The sequence below is a fragment of the Triturus cristatus genome, chromosome 1_2, assembly GCF_964204655.1.
Source record: "Triturus cristatus chromosome 1_2, aTriCri1.1, whole genome shotgun sequence".
In the NCBI taxonomy this organism is placed as follows: domain Eukaryota; kingdom Metazoa; phylum Chordata; class Amphibia; order Caudata; family Salamandridae; genus Triturus; species Triturus cristatus.
The window spans coordinates 556,988,856-557,007,745 of NC_140580.1; positions in this window are offsets into that span (position 1 = coordinate 556,988,856).

The following is an 18,890-nucleotide window of genomic DNA, read 5'->3' on the forward strand; positions in this document are numbered from 1 at the left end:
CAACACCTACTGAGAAACCCATACTAAGAAACCTATACAAGGCAAACATAGATTTTCTTCATGTTCGGAGTAGGAGCGATTGCAAGAAATGCTATTGTTAGACGAAGCAAATCTGGCACCGCTGTGATGCAAATGTCTCCCTTAGATATTGTGTGTAGACAGGATTATTGGTATTTTATGCCACGTTAGCTAGCTTATATCTGTGATACTGGTCATTTGTGTGTTTGAAATATGCTGTGGCCTGCATCGGAGGGACATGAACTAAGCTAAAATGTCTTTAATTGACACACACCGTTTTTGGAAGAATCTGTTCCTGCTGCTGTTATGAAGTACATTTTACATAACGCATTCTGTCAAAACAGGGCTGTTTTTGCTGTTGAAAGTGCTCGAATCCGTGTGGGGTGTATAGGACACCTGGCTTGACAAAACACTTTATATGTGAAAGTTAAAATCTGCAGAATGTCATGAGCGGAAACATCACTTCTGACTGTGGTATGTGAAAGTCTAGAGGGATTTCCAACATGCGTTACTGCAGGTGTCCTTGCAAATATGATTGATGTGCGCACTGTCATAATGGTGTGAGGACTGTGAGTACTCACAGCTATATTAATGATCTTCTCCACACTGCTATGAACTTTTAAACATGCACCTGTATGGTCGAGGGGTATGCGATGCAGTAATTGGGAGTTGGAATACACATCAAATTCCCCAGTTTCACAGGAGAGATTTGGGAACTCAAACATTTTTATTGAAAACCTTGTCCTCAGATGAAAAAGGAAACAGAAACAGTTCTGAGATGTTCGCGAATTCCACACCCCATGCTTTAAAGTTAGGGTACTTCAAAAAATATCTCGTTTTCCCTGTCTTCGAAAGTGATGTTGTTTGATACATTTTTAATTCTCAAATACAACCAAACAACCCCTTGACAACGGGGAATTTCAGTACACTTTAGACACAAGTGCATGACCTAAATCTCTGTTGTTCGGGTGTAACTTCAAGAAAAAACCTACACATAAATTAATTATTTTTCATGTGAAGAAAAAAATGAAACAGTCTTTCAAAAATACTCTAAAACTTCATGTGCAAACTTTACACACTGCTAACAAGCCTCGGTGACAGGATTAGGCGATACAAGCATAGGCCAGTAGACGTATAAAATCGCAGATATGCCAAAAGCACCTGTGAGGATTTCATGGCCCATGCTTTTGGTATATCTTGGCAGAAGTAGGCAGGCCACGCCTGCTGCGATCTATGGTTTTGATCTGACTGAGTCCCTCAGTGTTCGAAAAATCTTAGTACTTTCATGAACTGCAAAATTGAAAGAGGTCAGAACCCCTCTTCTAATATTTGGTAACAGAATATGTTCGAAGTTCTGGGGGGTCTCTCCATCAGACACACGGACACTCTCAATTGCTAAAGCACTAACTGGCGCACAGATGTTAGTTTCGATTTTCGAGTTTCCCACCTATTGTTTGACTCACTCTTGTGTTCTCAGAACAAGCCCTGGATTGGTTGTATCCTGGTGGCTTTTCTATCAGCCTGTGGGTCTCAGCCTGGCACACTTTATTTCCGTTAGTCTGTGTGTTTTATATTATATGCATTAGAGCTTAAAATGTTATGTTGGCACTTTCCCTTCTCTGCCAGCAGGGTACAGCATGCCACAACTGCCACTCTGAGAGTCCCTCGGTGTTGTCAACAGCACCCCCATTCGCAAAATGGTTCCAAAAGCAACGTCAAGATGTGGAGTACCCATAGCCTGGAAAGGGCTGTTAACAGAATGGCACTTCTAGAATGTTCGGGAACGTGAACCGTTGGCAGGTGCACGAGGAACAGGCCCTCGCTAAAGCCCTTCGAAGAAGCCTCGAGCGGCAAGCAGGGTGGCACAACTGTCTCTCAACTTTAACATTTACATGTCCAGTGGCAGAGTCTGCATGTTCTTCTCAGTGTATACATTATAAGAAAGCATGAGATGTTATTAGGCAGTGTGCTTTTATCTAACCATTAGTAGCGCTTGGCTGATCAGTGACCCATCGGCACCATGAACTTCTAAATACAGCGCCTAACAAAAGAAATGAAGAGCTGGAGGTGAATATTTAATTAACCGCCGGAAAAGAGAGCCAGAAAGACTACCAGGTGCTCGGAAGCTCTAGCTGCGCCAGAGTGAACCAGCCTTTCTTAAGTGTCACAAACACATCAGACAATATTATGGCCTCACAAATGGCTGTCAGGTGGACCAGAAAGCACTTGTTTTCCAGGGCCTTCCCTGCAAGACTAAGATGCCTCATTTGGAATACCAGTGCATTAGACATTTTTTCTCATTGGGCATCAGATGCAAATGTCTCATTGTGCACCAGTTCTTCTCTGCCTATCACCCTTTCATTTTTAGATCTCGCCTTTTATCGAAAAACGTCTTGTGGACCACACAAAATCCTTACAGTGGGCATGGAGCCATCCTGTTGCTAGCCATTGGTTGACTTTCTTTGCACTCTCCTTTGCTGACTTCTGATTCAATTGCTTTCCATCCTCTTCTTCTGTTTACCCCTCCCGGGAGCCTAGCCTCTTTATAATCCTTTTGGCTGGATGACGTGTATCTTTCCACTGCACACATTCAGGAAACTATTTTGCTCTTTTTCATTCAGCACTTCAAAAGAGTGCATGTGTTTTCTGGCTCACTCCATCGTGTACTTCTTTTCCACCAAATACCGCCCCCTGGGCGCTCAGTGTCGCTCCTTACTCCTCCCAGGCACAGCAACAGGTATATTTTTCCCCGCTGTATGACTAAAGAGCAGACGTTCTAGGGTTTATTTTGGTTTATCCTCGGCATTCCACATATTGCATAAATGCCCAGGTCTTGGCAGGCAAATACATTTATGGCGCAGGGAGAGGGGCTGGCTGCTGCACTAAACCAGTTTGCTGTGATGCAGAAAGAGTATTTAGCATGACTGGAAAAGAAATGTCTCCTCTCCCGGAGGCCCATAAAATGGCTGCTGGGCTAATGCAGAGTGTGAGCGGAACATGTTTCAGTTCTGAGACCTATGGAAAGTAAACTAGGCATTAGCAACTGTTTTCCTTTCGATTTGGACACTTCCTTTTTCTTTTTAAATTATGTTCAAACTTTCCTGCGTGAAAACTTGCAGCAGCGGCTGCCTGTAGAGGGCGCCAGGGCGCCGCCCACCGAGATATGCAAGATATCTGGATGGTAATTAATTGCCAAGAGCAATTACCATCTACATATTTACCTTTTTAATTAAATAAGGGCTTTAAGCCCGTGCCAAGTGCTGCCCTCAGTGCCTTACTGCCTCTAGTCCTTGTGTGAGGAGAGTCAGGCAGCCAGGCGCTCTTGAGAGGGACATATGCAGTATCCTTTTATTCTTCAAAATCACTGCAGGCTAAGAGGGCTGACCTCATCCCAGCCCTGGCCTGCAAATTTCGGGGTCTAACAGCAACCTCCCATTTATGATCATATTGACAAGCAGTCCCGGGCGTTTTGGGACCAGGGCCAGACTGGGAACTGAAAGCAGCCCTGGCAAATTTCTGCAGACCAGCCCCGTCCGGCGCGTAGCAAGCGAGCGTAGCGAGCAAGCCCGACCGCTACTAGGGGGTTTTGGGGGGGTTCTCCCCCCCCCAAGAAAATTTTGGAAAACGACAGACCAAAATGGTGAATTTTACAGCACATTTTTCATTACATATTCAATTGTATCAACTTTCAAAGCACAATAAATAGTAGATGACCTTAAAGAGCACCAGGTTACCCACCCAGTCATATGTACCCATAGACATTCATTCAGAGACCACCAAAAATAGACACAAGTAGTGAATCAGAGAGAACAAAGTAAAAGTGAGACCAACCCCCTACATGGTGTGTAGCGAGCAAGCGCAGTGAGCAACTACTACTAGGGGGAGTTTGGGGGGCTGAACTTGTCCCCCCCAAGAAAATTTGAGAGACAGAAAGGCCAAAACAAAGCATTTTTCAACACATTTTTCATTACATATTAGATTGTATTAACTTTTAAAGCATAGTAAATTGTCACTCATGTTATCACACATTAAGCACTGACATGTGATGTCACACATGAGCACACAGGCCACTGACGGAGGCCAGAATACTGTGGAAATGTCACACATAAGCACCTAGGCACTGACCCAGGCCTGGTCACATCACCAGGCCAGTAAGCATGCAAATGTCACACATAAGAACCCAGGCCAGTAAGCATGGAAATGTCACACATAAGCCTCCAGCTCCAGGTCACTGAGGCCAGAAACTATGGAAATAGCACACATAATTAAGCACCCAAGTCAGAAAGCATGGAAACGTCACACATAAGCACCCAGGCTGACAGAAGGAATGGAAATGTCTCAAATGGCACCCTGTCCAGAAAGCATGAAAAATTAACACAAATGCCCTGGCCTTGACATGACACATCTTTAAATAGCCTACTTAAGTGGGTGGCACAATAAGTGTTGCAGGCCCACTAGTAGCATTTAATGTACAGTCCCTGGGGACATGTAGAACCACATTTCTAGGGACTTACAAGTACATTTTACCATGTTTGAAAGGAAAGAGTGCAAGCACTTTAGCACTGGTTAGTGGTGGTAAAGTGCACTGAGCCCTAAGAGCCAACAAAAATGGCCTTTTTTGATGTAATAAAGCAGATGAAACCGGATTTTAATTTGGAGGAATCTGAGGCCAACAGGGACTTATCTAACCTTGACTCAGCACTCACCACCTCCTAAAATGGCCCTGAAACTGCTGCTGCAATATTTATCCAGCAGTGAGATTTTTTTTGCCCACGGAGCGAGGAGACAGTGAGAAGGAGCAGATGCAGCAGTATAGCTCACTAGTGAGTAAGTCATAGCTGCCAAGGTTTCGGATTGCTATGTGTGACATTTTCATAATTTCTGTGGAATTATGAGTGACATTTCAACGACTATGAGTGCCACTCTCTCGCGAGCAAAATCAAACAATGGAGACCAAGCAAACATATCAATATGAGAAATGACACTCATTTGAGCAACAAGAAACTCAAAGAAGATCTTGAAACTGCTGTAAACCACCAGAAATGAAAAGGCACTAACAATTGACAAATAGTCTGTCCAGGCTCTGTCGGATGTAAGACCTGACCATGCAGGCTGAGAGGCACCAGCGAGAATCTCAGCTGCTAATTATAATTACATTAGTCAGTGTGATACAGGGTTAGTCAGGCTGTAGTAATATTTGAGATCTTTAGTGCTAATAAGTAATAATGTATGGACGGCACTCACTGAGTCAGCCGAGTGGCGGACTGGGGCTCTAGCGCGTCCTGAGAGCAGTGTACAGGCTCAGGCAGAGCAGTGACGCTGTAATTAAATATAATGTACTGTTGGTTCGAAAGTTGGACATCACCTGACCAGAATTAAACGAAAAGTAGGATGTGTCTGACTCCTAGGTATAGTTCAATCACATGAGACAATAGTAAATAACATGGGTCATGCTCAGAGCTGAGCGGCGCTGCTCTGTGCAGCCTGAGAGAGCAATGAGCAAGGTGGAGCTGTAACATGGTGTCAGTCAGGCAGTAAGTGATGCTCTAAATTGAATATAAAACAGATGCAGCCAGGTCCTGTATTAGTTATATTTACCACGCGCTAGGCTGTGAAACTACGTGTTACAGTCAGTGGAGGCTAGAGCAAAAACAGATGCAGGGCTCGGCTGAACCGCCCGGCACAGGCCCAAAACTAAAATAATGTTGTTGCCGCCTATTTGAGATACTGGCATTTGTAACAGATGGAGCGCGCACGCTGGCTACTTAAATGCACAGCTCCTTGGTGTGAGGCGCCTTGCAGGAGTCAAAATCAATTAATCCACGCATCACTGCGTCTGACCAGGCAGCCTCTGTCCACGTGGGACCGACTAAGAAGGCTGAGAGGCACCAGCGCAAATCTCAGTTGCTGCCTTTTAACCAATATTTAACTAACATTTACGCGGCACCAGCTGAGAGCACAGCTGAGAGTTACAGAATCAGGCTGACTGTAAAAGGAATTATTTACAACAATACAATCTGAATTCACACACACCTGTTAGCGCAGCCAGACTGTGCTTACATGACTTCAGCATCGCAATGGGAAGCATTAGAATCTGTAGGGACTACTGATATTTCATGAAGAAAAAACACACAGAAGTTGTAAATGTTGATTATCTTAACCTCAGCAGAAGCGGGCTGTGCCTATCAACCCTTCAAATTTCAGATCACCTAAAAACCTTCAGCAGGGCCACCTGTTTAAAAAGTAAATGCTTACTGTAAAAAACAAAATAATAATGACTTCACTATTGTTGAATGGTGCACAACAGCAGCATAAACTTTGCACCCTTTTCACTCTATGCCCGTGCTATAATGAGAAATGAGTTGTATGCACAGTCTGAGGTCAGCCCAGGATATGACTGAAGATTGTTTACAGTGAGGCAGGTAATATGTAGATGCCTATCGTGATACTAAATATACCGACTTTGAAACAAAAGCAAGATTAGTTGGAACTGCCAGGATTTAAGACTGGGACCTACGGGTTAAACACAGATCTCTGCTGCGAGCACCTAACCTGCTGTGCTACCTCACTAGCTTCCAGGACTGCTCATCCAACAGAGAGCCAAGGCTCATATCAGCATCCAACCAATCCCAGCAGTGGAGCTATAAAACAGAACCCAAAGCAAACAGAGATCAGGCCTGTACTTATAGTTGAACACGTTTCTATCACAATAAATTTCCTCAAGAAATGTTGGCCAAAGCCTGGACATTTGAAGTACCCAGGCAGTGTATCAATTCTGAACCAGGTTTTTATAATCTGAGCGGCAAGAAATTCAACCACCCAACAGTAAAGCATTAGATTTTGAATTTTTAACTGTATTTTCACCTCTGTGAGTATTGCTTTTATGCACTTCTCTTGCCTATTTCTGATGTATATAATAGTGGTTCATAATAACAAGCCCATTAGTCTGTGCAGAGAAAATCAAGATTTAATTTATTACAAGCAGTAGGCAGCAGTAACGGAGAGAATGTTAAAAAAAAACCTATTCAATAAAGGTAATTCAACATATATGAAAATTATTTTAAAAAGGAATCCTGGCTACACTCTTGTAATGTGTGCACTTAAATTGTTGCACTAGAGGACGCCGTAGAGCCGGTGAAGATAATGGGGGTAGAAGAACTTCATTGGTGACGATGCATAAGCACTCAATTTAATTGAATAAATCGTCGCCCTGGGTATGTTTCCCAACAGACCAACAAGCATCTGCCTGCAGGACCCAACCGACTCCTGCGGAGTTATAATTTTACTAAACAGAGCTGTGACAGCCGGTCTGAGCACAGATCATTTCCACAACTATGAAACTGGTGTTATTCTCACAGAGGCAGCAGCCCCAAAACACAGAACAAAGACCTAATCTAGGGGACAGCAGGATCTGGCTCAGGCGAAATACTTGCCTCGCGCAATAACCACTCCACGCAATTTGTTAGCGTAAAAGGCCATTTATTAGGACAGGGTTGAACAACCATAACAAAACATCAATCAAACCCCCAACAATCCCCAACGACATATCTCTCATCTTTCCATTCTCTCCCATACTCCAAATACTCACTCCCGCATCACACAGCAACCTCCTCACTTATCCCATTCGCTTCATCACTTCTCTTCCAACCTCCTCCATCATCTCCATCCATCGCACTCCTGTTATGACGCACCCCCACCTTGCACCAGTATCCCCCTCCCCGGAAGGGTGAGTATGCCCGTCATGGACTCCCCCCCTCCCAAGTACCGCCACACACGCTCTCAACCCATCCTAAACTGGCACGCTTTCATAACTTACACGCGACCCTTCCACCAAAATTGTAGGGTGGGCGGGTGGCCAAAACAGAACTTCCTAAACCACCCTGGGGCACTGGGGACGGAAGAGGAAGAACTTCCTCTCTCAGCCCCCTTTATCCTTTCACCTAAACCCCACCCCTTATCCCACCCCTAAATTCCCTGTCCTTCTCTCGCGCGAACCGCCCGGGGGAAGACTGGTCTGTCGACCCTACTTCCCCCGGGGGGCGCATCGCGCAATAACCACTCCACGCAATTTGTAAAAGGCCATTTATTAGGACAGGGTTGAACAACCATAACAAAACATCAATCAAACCCCCCAACAATCCCCAACAACATATCTCTCATTTTTCCATTCTCTCCCATACTCCAAATACTCACTCCCGCATCACACAGCAACCTCCTCACTTATCCCATTCGCTTCATCTCTTCTCTTCCAACCTCCTCCATCATCTCCATCCATCGCACTCCTGTTATGACGCACCCCCACCTTGCACCAGTATCCCCCTCCCCGGAAGGGTGAGTATGCCCGTCATGGACTCCCCCCCTCCCAAGTACGCCAATCAGGGAACCCCCGGAGGGCGGTTACCTGCCCCACCCCACTCAAGTGCACCTTTTCGTCCTCACTCCCTCCAGCACCAAATGGACTCGTTCCATAACGTACTGATGACATCCCTCAACTCCATCATATAATACGCATTGCCCATGTACGAAAGGTGCAGCCCGTCGTCCCTAAAAAGAAGGGGCTCTTCGAGCCGCAGACCCGTGTGCGCAATCATCTTGATTCCAGTGTTCCCACAAAAGACACGCATTGCCCTATTCAATTTTCTCCTTGCTCGTTCCACAGCTGCGGGCTTCAATGCCCCCCTCCATATCCGGCGTGGGATGAATTCAGTCCATACATGCAGGCGCCAGCCAGATTGCGTCTCATAGCCTCCAAGTCCCTTTGCATCAAATGAAACAACGACACCCCGGATTGTTGCACCAGATCATTTTCCCCCAAATGGATGACGAGCATGTCCGGGCATCCCCTCTGCGATACTTTCTTTGTCAGCCAGGGCAGCAGTGCTCCCCAGTGCATCCCACTCTTGCCCCACCAATGTACCTCATGATGACTGCACCGCAGGCCAAGGCTACGACCGTACACCTGCCTGTCCGCATATTTGGAGGCCCAATGCACAAAGGAATGTCCAACGATCCAGGTAACCGTCTTGGCTCCCGGACCCCCCACGCAACCTACGAAGAGAAAAGAAATTAGAACAAGGAAACAGATCCTCACCGCTCCAGCAGCCTTCGCGCACCTTCGCACTCGCCAGCCCTACTTCCGCACATACCGCTCGCAACAACGCAACCTCCACCTACCAATCCGCCTGATCTTCTCCCAGGACCACCCCAGCCGCGCTGCCGCCGTTGCCGCGCCAATCCGAAATGAGTGCGTCCCATACAAAGCCTGGTCCTTGCCTAGGCGCTTCACTGCCATTCGTAACACTGCCAACAGCTGAAACGCTGTGACCCTCCTAGCCGAAGCGTGACAAAAAATCTCCCCCTCTCTACTACCCACCTGCCTGTAAAACGCTCCCCACTCCTGCACCGGGCAAGCCCCTGCCCAACCCGACTCACACAACCACACCCACTTGCCCCTTCCTGCCTGATCGGTTTTAGACTGCCCCAACCAGATACCCAACCGTGCCCCGTCCACTCGCACGTCCTCAAAACGCCTGCCAGGCACACCTCTTGTCCCCAACAACTCAGACACCCTGAACGCCCCAAAAAACATCCATGTCATGCACAAACCAAACAAAGCCAACTCAGCCGCATCATAACAACAGTGCCGCAATTCCGCCAATATCTCAACTAACAGATCAAACGTGATCGCCTCCCGCAAAGCCACCCCCCCAACTCTCCCCCTCACTCTACGCCAGCCTTTTAACATCCTTTTCAACAATTCACTCCTCGCCGGATCAAAACCCAAATACACCATGCCATAAAAGGAAATGCCTGCTAACTTCCCCGCAATCGTAACTTGCGACAGACCTCTGTCCATACAGTCCAACACGAACTTCATCACCCCCTCCTCACAGCTGCCTCGTGACATACGCCAATTCACGCTTGTCCACCCCAAAAACGCTCCAAACTCAGACCATGCCAGCCGATACGCACGCCTTGTGGCGTCTGCAATCGATTTTTCAACCAGATCCACTACTCTCACTCCCCCCAGCTCCAGATACCCTCCGGCACCTTGGTCTTGCAAGCCTCCGCTCCCGGCGCCAGCTTCCTGAAGCACTGCCACTGCGAACGAGACCATGCATCCGCAATGTAATTTCTAGCGCCCGGCACATGTTGCGCGCGAAACAGCACATTGAAGCGCAGACACAGCAGCATAAAACTTTGCAGCAAGCGCAGCACCCGCAGATCCCTTGCCCTCTGATTGTTCACCAAGTCCACCACCACCCTGTTGTCCACATGGAACAAGACCGATCTGTTCTGAAGCTCCAAACCCCACACGTGAAGTGCGACCAGCAACGGAAAGAACTCCAAAAATGCGATGCTCCTGCCCTGCGTCAACCAATGTTCCGGCCACTGTTCTGCACACCACCTCCCATCCCAGAAGATGCCGAAACCTTTTGCGCCAGCCGCGTCTGGAAAGATCTGCACTTGCCACACCATTTTGTCCTCCACAAAATCCAACGACACCCCGTTGAATTCGCTCAGAAAAACGTGCCAGATCCGCAAATCCGCTCGGACGCTCATGGATATCCACACTCTGTGGTGAGGGAGAACCGCCCCTGACATGGCCATGCCCAACCGTCTGCAAAAAGTCCTGCCAGCCCGCACCACTCGACATGCGAAGTTCAACAAACCCAACAGCCGTTGTACCGATCTCAAATCAATCCTCCGCTGCCCCACCACGTGTAACAGAAATTCCTGCATCTCCCCTGCCTTCTGCTGGGGCAACCTCGCTGCCCATGCCACGGAGTCCAATTCGATACCCAAAAAGGACAAACAACAGCTAGGCCCAGCTGTCTTTTCCGGTGCCAATGGAACCCCAAAATCACAGGCCAGTCGCTGAAACTGCCGTAGAGCCTCCCCACACTCCCCCGACTGCCCGTGCCCCACAAACAAGAAATCATCCAAATAGTGGGACACCAGCCGGTGTCCCGATCTGTCTGTGAAAGCCCACTGTAAGAAGGACCTGAATGTTTCGAACAGCGCACAGGATACGGCACAGCCCATTGGCAAAACCTTGTCCACAAAAATCGCGCCCCCCAAACTGCATGCCTAGCAATGCGAAATCCGCCGGATGAATGGGAAGGAGGCAAAACGCAGATTTAATGTCACACTTTGCCAATTCCGCTCCCCGTCCACAGGCCCTCACCAAACCGATCGCATCATCCACGGACGCGTACAGTACCCTGGAATCTTCCACCGCAATGAAATCGTTCACTGATGACCCCTCCGGCCAAGACAGGTGGTGAATCAAACGAAACTCCCCCTGCTCCTTCTTAGGTACCACCCTCAGTGGAGAGATGATGAGCTCAGGCATCGGCCACATGTCAAACGGGCCCGCAATTCTACCCTCCGGCACTTCCTTCCGCAGCTTGGACTTCACCACCCCCGGCAATTATTTCGCCAACCGCAAATTCTCCGCCCATCTCCGCTCCCGAGGACCCTGGTAACCCACTCGAAAACCCTCAGCAAACCCCCAGTAAATTTTCAGCGCGGCCTCTCTGTCGGGGTATCGGGAGTGCCATGGACCCATGGCCTCCACCCTAACCGGCGTAGGAGCCCTTTGGCCCAGCCTGTCCCCTTCCTTTGGTAATCCGCCACTGCTCAGAGGGAGTGGACAGTGTGAAACATTGTGTGACCGGGTGACGTCCCCCGCACTTAGAACACTCGTGTTTGAATTTACACGGATGACGGGTGCAGAAACCCTTGTTAAAGTTCCAACATGCCCCTGTGGTAACTCCCCCACTCTTACTTGACTGTCCTGAGGCCGCAGAAGTGGAGGCCTGTCCTCCCGCACCCCCGAAACCACTTTGTCACCCCGCCCCGGCTTGGGTGGGACGAGACTGAAAAGGCCGATACTTCACCGGAAGCCCACTAGCCGTGTGCGTAGAAGCAGACGACTGCATGGAAGACATCCACTGCACCCACAGTTCCTGGTCTACCTCACCCCAGGGTTTATCGGGGTTAACACTGATTCTGGCCCTAAACTCCTCATCGTAGCTGAGCCAAGCGAACCCTCCAAAGTGCATCTGCGCTTTGCGTATAATATCCATATACTTCAATAACGCGATAGCCCTGTCCTGGTGCTTTTCACAATATATGCTCGCATAGATCAAAAAGGCTGACGTCCAATTCTCCATATTCACCGGCACCCGAGGCCTCCTCGTCAACTCCCACTCCTCCTCCTTCGAACCCTCCTTGGCCTGTATCTCCCTATGCAACAATTTGAACACATCTACATATTCGTGCTTCCAAATCCTTGCCCTCGTCTTTTCCGATAAATGTGACCCTAAGGGCATAGCTAGACCCATGTATGGCAACTTCTTCTTGTGCTTTTCCCCTACCTCATCCTTCCCTTCTGGCTCCCCCGGCTTGTCCGTCTGCACGCCAGCCCCCACGAACCGTTTCCACTCCTCCGCCAAGTCTGCCCCCTTTTTTGGCGCTCCCACCTCCCTCACCGACCCCTCACCGACACCTACAGGCCTTCTTCTGTCCCCCCCTGTCCCCCTCTTCCCACGCCTCCCACCAAGCACCCTCACCTGCAAGAGTCACTGGCACCTCCCGCTCCCGTCCACTGGACTCTTGGGCTTTCTTCCTCTCCGTCCGTGTCCCACTGCTGCTGGCCTGCGGCGCCTGCAAAACACCAATCCTTCTGGTTGCCGCCTTCCCCTTATGCACCTCACGCACTTCACCTTCTTCCAAATCTTCACTGTCAGACTCGTAATCCAGCTCCTCCTCAAACTCATCCTCACACTACACCTTCTGCACCTCACACACCACCCTTTTCACACCTTTTCCTTTCGTACCCGGCACAAATTCACACTCCGGCGCCGACGATGCCCGCTCCCGTGACGGAGGGCAGGCTGCCGCGGACCCCCCTGCTGCTTCGCCCCGGCGTTTGGAGGCCGTCTTGCGCCCCGCCGGCCCACCCTGGCCTCTACCAGCATCCATCGCTGGCTTGAACCCCCCACCCCCCGGACCGGCACAGCCCGAGGGGGCCCCAGCGCCACCAGGTCTCTGAGACGTCAAGTCAGTCCCTACCTCTTCTACCCACATCCACTGACCTCGAGACCTGGGCTGTCCCCCCCCCTCCCGCGCCCCGACTCCCGATCTCCCGGCCGCGCCATTTGCCCACTCCCAAGGGCACCCCCCTTCCATCGCCCCCTCCCTTGCCGCACACATCTCCCGCCACCTACGCTCCGTTTCCTCAATGATCTTACGCTGCTCCCGGATGCGCTCCTCAATGGTCAGCCCCTCCCACCTGTCTTCCCCCTTGGATTCAACCCTGCCCCTGCGGCCGTGTCCCAAACCCCCGGAGAGGCCCGGGGCCTCGCGCCCGTCCCCTGCCGCCCCCCCTTGTGCCCCCCGTCGCCTTTACTGGGCCTTTGCCCATGCCCCCCCCGCTCCACGCCCCTCCCCTTGCCCCGTCTGGAGAGGTTGATGGGCTGCTCCCCCCACGCTCCCTCCTCCTCCCCCACAGACTTGCTATCGGACAGATGTAGGGTAAACTCATCCACCGCCTGCTCTTCACTCTCCCCCTCCTGTTTACTGTCCTCACTATATTCCACCAGGCCCACCCCTTGCCCTGGTAAACTTTCTCCCTCCCTGCCTAGCTGTCCTCCATCTCTGCTCCCCCCCAGGGGCCTCTCGCTGCCGTTCCCCGCCTCCAAGTCACACCCCCCACTCCCGACCCCCCCACCGGCTCACTCGCCGCATGTACAGCCAGCGCGGGGAGGCTCAGATGCCGATCCCCGCGCTTCAACACCTCGCTCTGCTTCTTGGCCTTCCCCCGCGCTGATATATGCGCTCTTGCCGGTGGCGGCTCCTCCAAGCAAGCCGCCACTGCCGCCGCCACACCCGCAGACGCGGATCTCGGCGTGCGGGTCATACCGACCCATGCCTGTTCCAGAACGCCCGGCCGAAGGAGATCCGATCTCCCTGGCCGGCCGAGTAGTTCCAGCGCCGCGCGCACTGCCGCCGCATCAGGCTTCGCCCCCCCATCTACCTCCATTGTCGGACCACGCACGGTGACACTCCGCTGATGCCGCTCCAGCCGACAGACTGGGCCGCCACGAGACTCCGCTACCGCCGCAAAACACCAAAACAGAACTTCCTAAACCACCCTGGGGCGCTGGGGACGGAAGAGGAAGAACTTCCTCTCCCAGCCCCCTTTATCCTTTCACCTAAACCCCACCCCTTATCCCACCCCTAAATTCCCTGTCCTTCTCTCGCGCGAACACCCCGGGGGAAGACTGGTCTGTCGACCCTACTTCCCTCGGGGGCCGCATTTTATCTTTCAAGCACACGTAAACACGGGTTAGTGTTGGATTAAGGGTTTCGGTGTTTTTCTGATGGCAGTAGTTCAAATTGTAGCTGGCATTTTAGGACACAGTAATCTACTGTGTGTTAGTAAATTTGGTACCTGTTTCATTAACATAACATATTTAATTTTGACAAAATGGAGTGTTATTTCCTGTGAGTGTTAACGATGAATCTAACAGAGGGCCGCAATCACTTTCTTCAAAAGCTCGTTAAAACATTGCTTTTTAACTGCTTAAGAAGGATGATTCCATGTCACTGGAATTCCATTTAACCCTGGATTTTCATTTTACACACTGGTGCCGCTACGAGTCCTGCAGCACACACCAGAGGCAGTCAGATCCTATCGTAATGTTTACCTGTTCTCCTGCCTCTGTGCGACTTATTTCAATGTCCAGTGAACTCCGGTGGCGGTGCCCATGATCGACGAGGCACCAATCAAATTTTTGCGGCAATGCGTGGTGGCGGGCAGCGCAAACTAAAGCAACATAACTGCTGCTCTCTCAGTGAGAGTAATGGATACAAGTTGCATTCACGTGACCCCACCACATCACGTGAATGCCGTGCCGGCTGGCCCGCAGCAGCAGGTCTAATAATGAATGCTCATTGCTGCAGCCAGCGCAGCAATGAGCAGTGACTACTGTACTGAGTGCAGTACAAAAAATCACCCCCCGCCCCACCCAGCAACAAAACCGGCCCTGGCCTAAAAACCGGCCCCCACCCCTGGAAGCCTACCGGGGGATTGCCCGGTGCCCGGCATTGCCAGTCCGGCCCTGCCTGGGACTGCCTGTCAATCATTTCAGAGGCTGCAAGCCAGCAACACCCTTTCCCAGCTCGTAACCTGTGACGAGCTGGGAATGGGTGTTGCTTGAAGCCTCTGAAGTGACTGAGGTCATGTGACCTAACTCGGTGCGCTCGAGCGCAGCGTGGTTAGGGACATGCTGGAGCTTCAAAAATAATTAGCAGCAAAAAGGCCATCGCAGCAGTACCAAGGTACGGACCATTGCACTGTTTGAACTTCTTCAGTGTGAAAAGCAAACCTCCCGCTTTCACCAGAAGGGGAACTTATATGCTGTTTTAAAGTAAACATTTACTTTTAACCACCAATGTGACCTTTCATGTAGAGGAGCCAGAGTGGCGTTATTGCCGGAGCTTCCAATTTCTAACTGGGGAACCAGGTTGAAGTCCTGGAGTCAGCGTAACACCCTACCATCCTGGGCAAACCACTTCATCTCTCCAATTATAAATCTGCCCTTTTAAATTTCTCCAATACCTTTGGGTAGAGTTCATGTTCTATAAAACGGTAAAAAGAAAAAGAGGAGGCTGGATGGATTTCTTTTGAATTAGATAGGGGCCAGATGTGAGAATAATGTTTTTTTGCAGTGAATACAATGCACTGAATTGTACAGTGCTTAGAAATACCAGTCGTTTTCAGGTGGCTTTTAACCTATGCCTCTGAAGCCTTCCATGTCTTCTTGACCTTGGGACTCGGAGACAATATCTTTTCTGATTCTACATAATCAAACCTCACTCCTTTGTACGTTCTTCCTTGGTACATCCTGTTCCAGATACTGCAGGCAATTCACCAGTCTCAATATTCCATTGTTATGTTATGTTGTATGGATTTGCATAGTGGGTTGAGTTTACACTCTATAAAACTACAAAAAGAAAAAGTAGAGCTGTGCATTCTGGGCAATCACTCATTAAGGGTGGAATGGAAGAGACTGCTCTCAGGTCTTCGTGGAGAGAGTACCTGTGGTGCTTTGGTGCAGTGAAAAGGTCAGAAGAGCTCAGAAGAAAAGTGCAGCATTCTTGAGGGGGTAGAGGGGCTGCCAGAATAAACTTTCTGTGATGCATATGGATGTTCTGCGGATCACCGCAGTTGTACATACTTGTCAGAGCTATAAATGATCTTGTTGTGGGCAGAGAACAAACCAGCCTGGTGCAGAGAGGGAGGGGAAGTAGGTGGGTGCCTGGTGAAAATGTAGAGAGTTTGTTTTTGTTCAGGAGCCATAAAGTGTGAGTTGGAATGTGCTTGTCTTGGTGACTGCTGCCTGGTGGAGCCTGAAGAGAGAAATTAAACCTAATGAATAATTACAGTTCTACACAGTCGTGAAGAGGGGAAAGCTGGTCTGCTTTTGTGTGGCCTTTCAAAAGTTCCAGCGAACTTATGACAGACAATCTACTGCCACATGTGACCCTTTTACAATATGTAATAAACTTGTAGAGTAATGACTATCATATGGTACGCTGCCTTCTCTCTCACAGGCAAGGGGCCTCGTAACACTGTAAATACACAAGTCATTAGTCCCTACTGCTCCAACCAATACTCAATTCTGCTTTTTGGTTACATACCGATATCTTCAGTGATTGCTTTACCAATTGACGTAAAGGAATGTTACTGGGGGCCAGTTTCTCACGGATTACGTTACTTCAAATTTGTCTTAAATTTAAGGTGTGTGTGCTTTTTTATAAGCAGTTACCTTTGTGTACTACAAAAAATATAAATTTTTCCAACACTTGTTTTATATTTTTTAACAAAACATTTATTTGCAGTTTTTGTGGCAGCCAGTCTTTTACTGTGTGCATAACAATTTTTGAAATATTGGCTTGCATATTAACAGTACATTCTCAGTCGCTGGCTGTGACCTTGTAACACTATAAACAAACAAGGGACCATTTCACAATGCCGCAACTAAGATTTAATTCTGTTTCTCTCTAGTTACACACACTTTCTAAATTTGCTTTAAAATGCACCATTTACCACTCTTTTTTTTCAAACTTTTCTCTACCGGAAGCTCCTAAATAACTCTTATGTCAGTAGGTCCGTGTCCCCAACTTTTACGCCTCACCACTTTGGAATGTCACCAGCCGCCACTGGTGAAAAGTATTCGAAAAGTAAAACAGACTATTTATAAAGATTAAAAATATTGAATTCCATGTACAGTTCTGGAATACCTTAAAATATGTGTTTAATTTTCATTCAGTATTTCTCTTTTTTTAAACTAGTGCTTTACCAACTAGCATTGTGATGCCACTGTGAAATCCTATGTATAAAGCACTATAGATGTGTTTAGCGCTGTATAATTGCCCTGAAGTGAACCTAATTTTCTAAACGCCATTGAGTGAATGGAAGGTAAGAGTAAGGCGAGGTGTATCAACCCAGTGTCCTCTCCTTAGGTCAGTGCCACACCTCTTTTTATTCACTGATGTCTGTGCTTTTGCTTTAACGTCTCACCCTAGAGTTAGGGTGGACTGAGAAGTGACAAGCAGGACAAAAGTGCAGCACCAGCACCCCCATTCAGCAGGTATCAATACTTACCATAATCACAGGAAGTGACCTAGCAGGAAGTTGTTACAAATAAACCACAATAAACAGAGATCTATCATATCTACATTTTCACTCTAATACTAATTCCCCCAAAATGACCATCACTACGACGAGCAACAGTTGATTCCATGTGGTGTGTGTCAGGAGTTTGTATAATATCCACATTCACACCAGTGCCATTGACATATTTATCCCGATAGATCTTAAACTAGCAGAGTGTGAAAATATAAAGGCAGCATTAATATCAGTAGCGGCTCGTGGAGGGATTGCTGTGGGGCGGGGGAGGAGCAGGTTGGGGGCAGGGCCGGACTGGCCGTAACGGGCATCGGGCATTTCCACGGGAGGCTGGAAGGGTGGGGCCGTTTGTTTACTGGTAGGGGCTGCTTTTGTTACCTGGGGCCGGTTTTGCAGCAGTGCTGCAATATCGGCTCCTTAGTAACAAAAGCAGCAGTGCCCAAGTGCGCAGTTCCCTCCCCAAGGCCCCTGGGAGGCTGGTCTGTGGTCCTATAAAATTGCCAGCGCTGCTTTGGGTTCCCAGTCCGGCCCTGGGTGGCGGGTAGTAAACTACAGAATACGGCCCAACGGAGGTAAGTAAACAAATAAATAAATAAAACGAATTTTGTTGCGCGCGCTGCATCGCATTTGGCAATGCAGCGCATGCAATGAAATTTATTTATTTATTTATTTGTTAACAAACTTCTGTTCGGCCGTATGCCGTAGTTTACTACCCCCCCCCTGCTCCTCCCCGCCCCACCGCCCAGCAGCACTCCCTCCATGAGCCTCTACTGATAAATATGCATGTCACCCCATTACAGACCTGACAATATATGAACTGAAAAGTTAACTGCAAATCCGAGCATGCTGTAATACACACATAGGGTCCGTGCCGGGCTGGCAAAGCCCACCTGCAGAAAACGTGTCTGATGTGAAGTCCAGGAGGACGGAAGATGGAAGACCGGAAGTAATAAGGAATTGGTAAATGGAATGTTGTCAGACCAGAGCAGCAAAGGGAGATTGTTTAGACAACAGTGTATGCCATTCCCTCCCTGAACTTTTACAGTGATTAGAGATGAGCACCAAAGACAAGCATTGCTAATAAAAATCTATTCTAATCATGTTTTAAATACATGTGGTGCCTTTGTGGGGCTCACAAATTGTCTACTCCAATGCGTAGCAGTTCGCA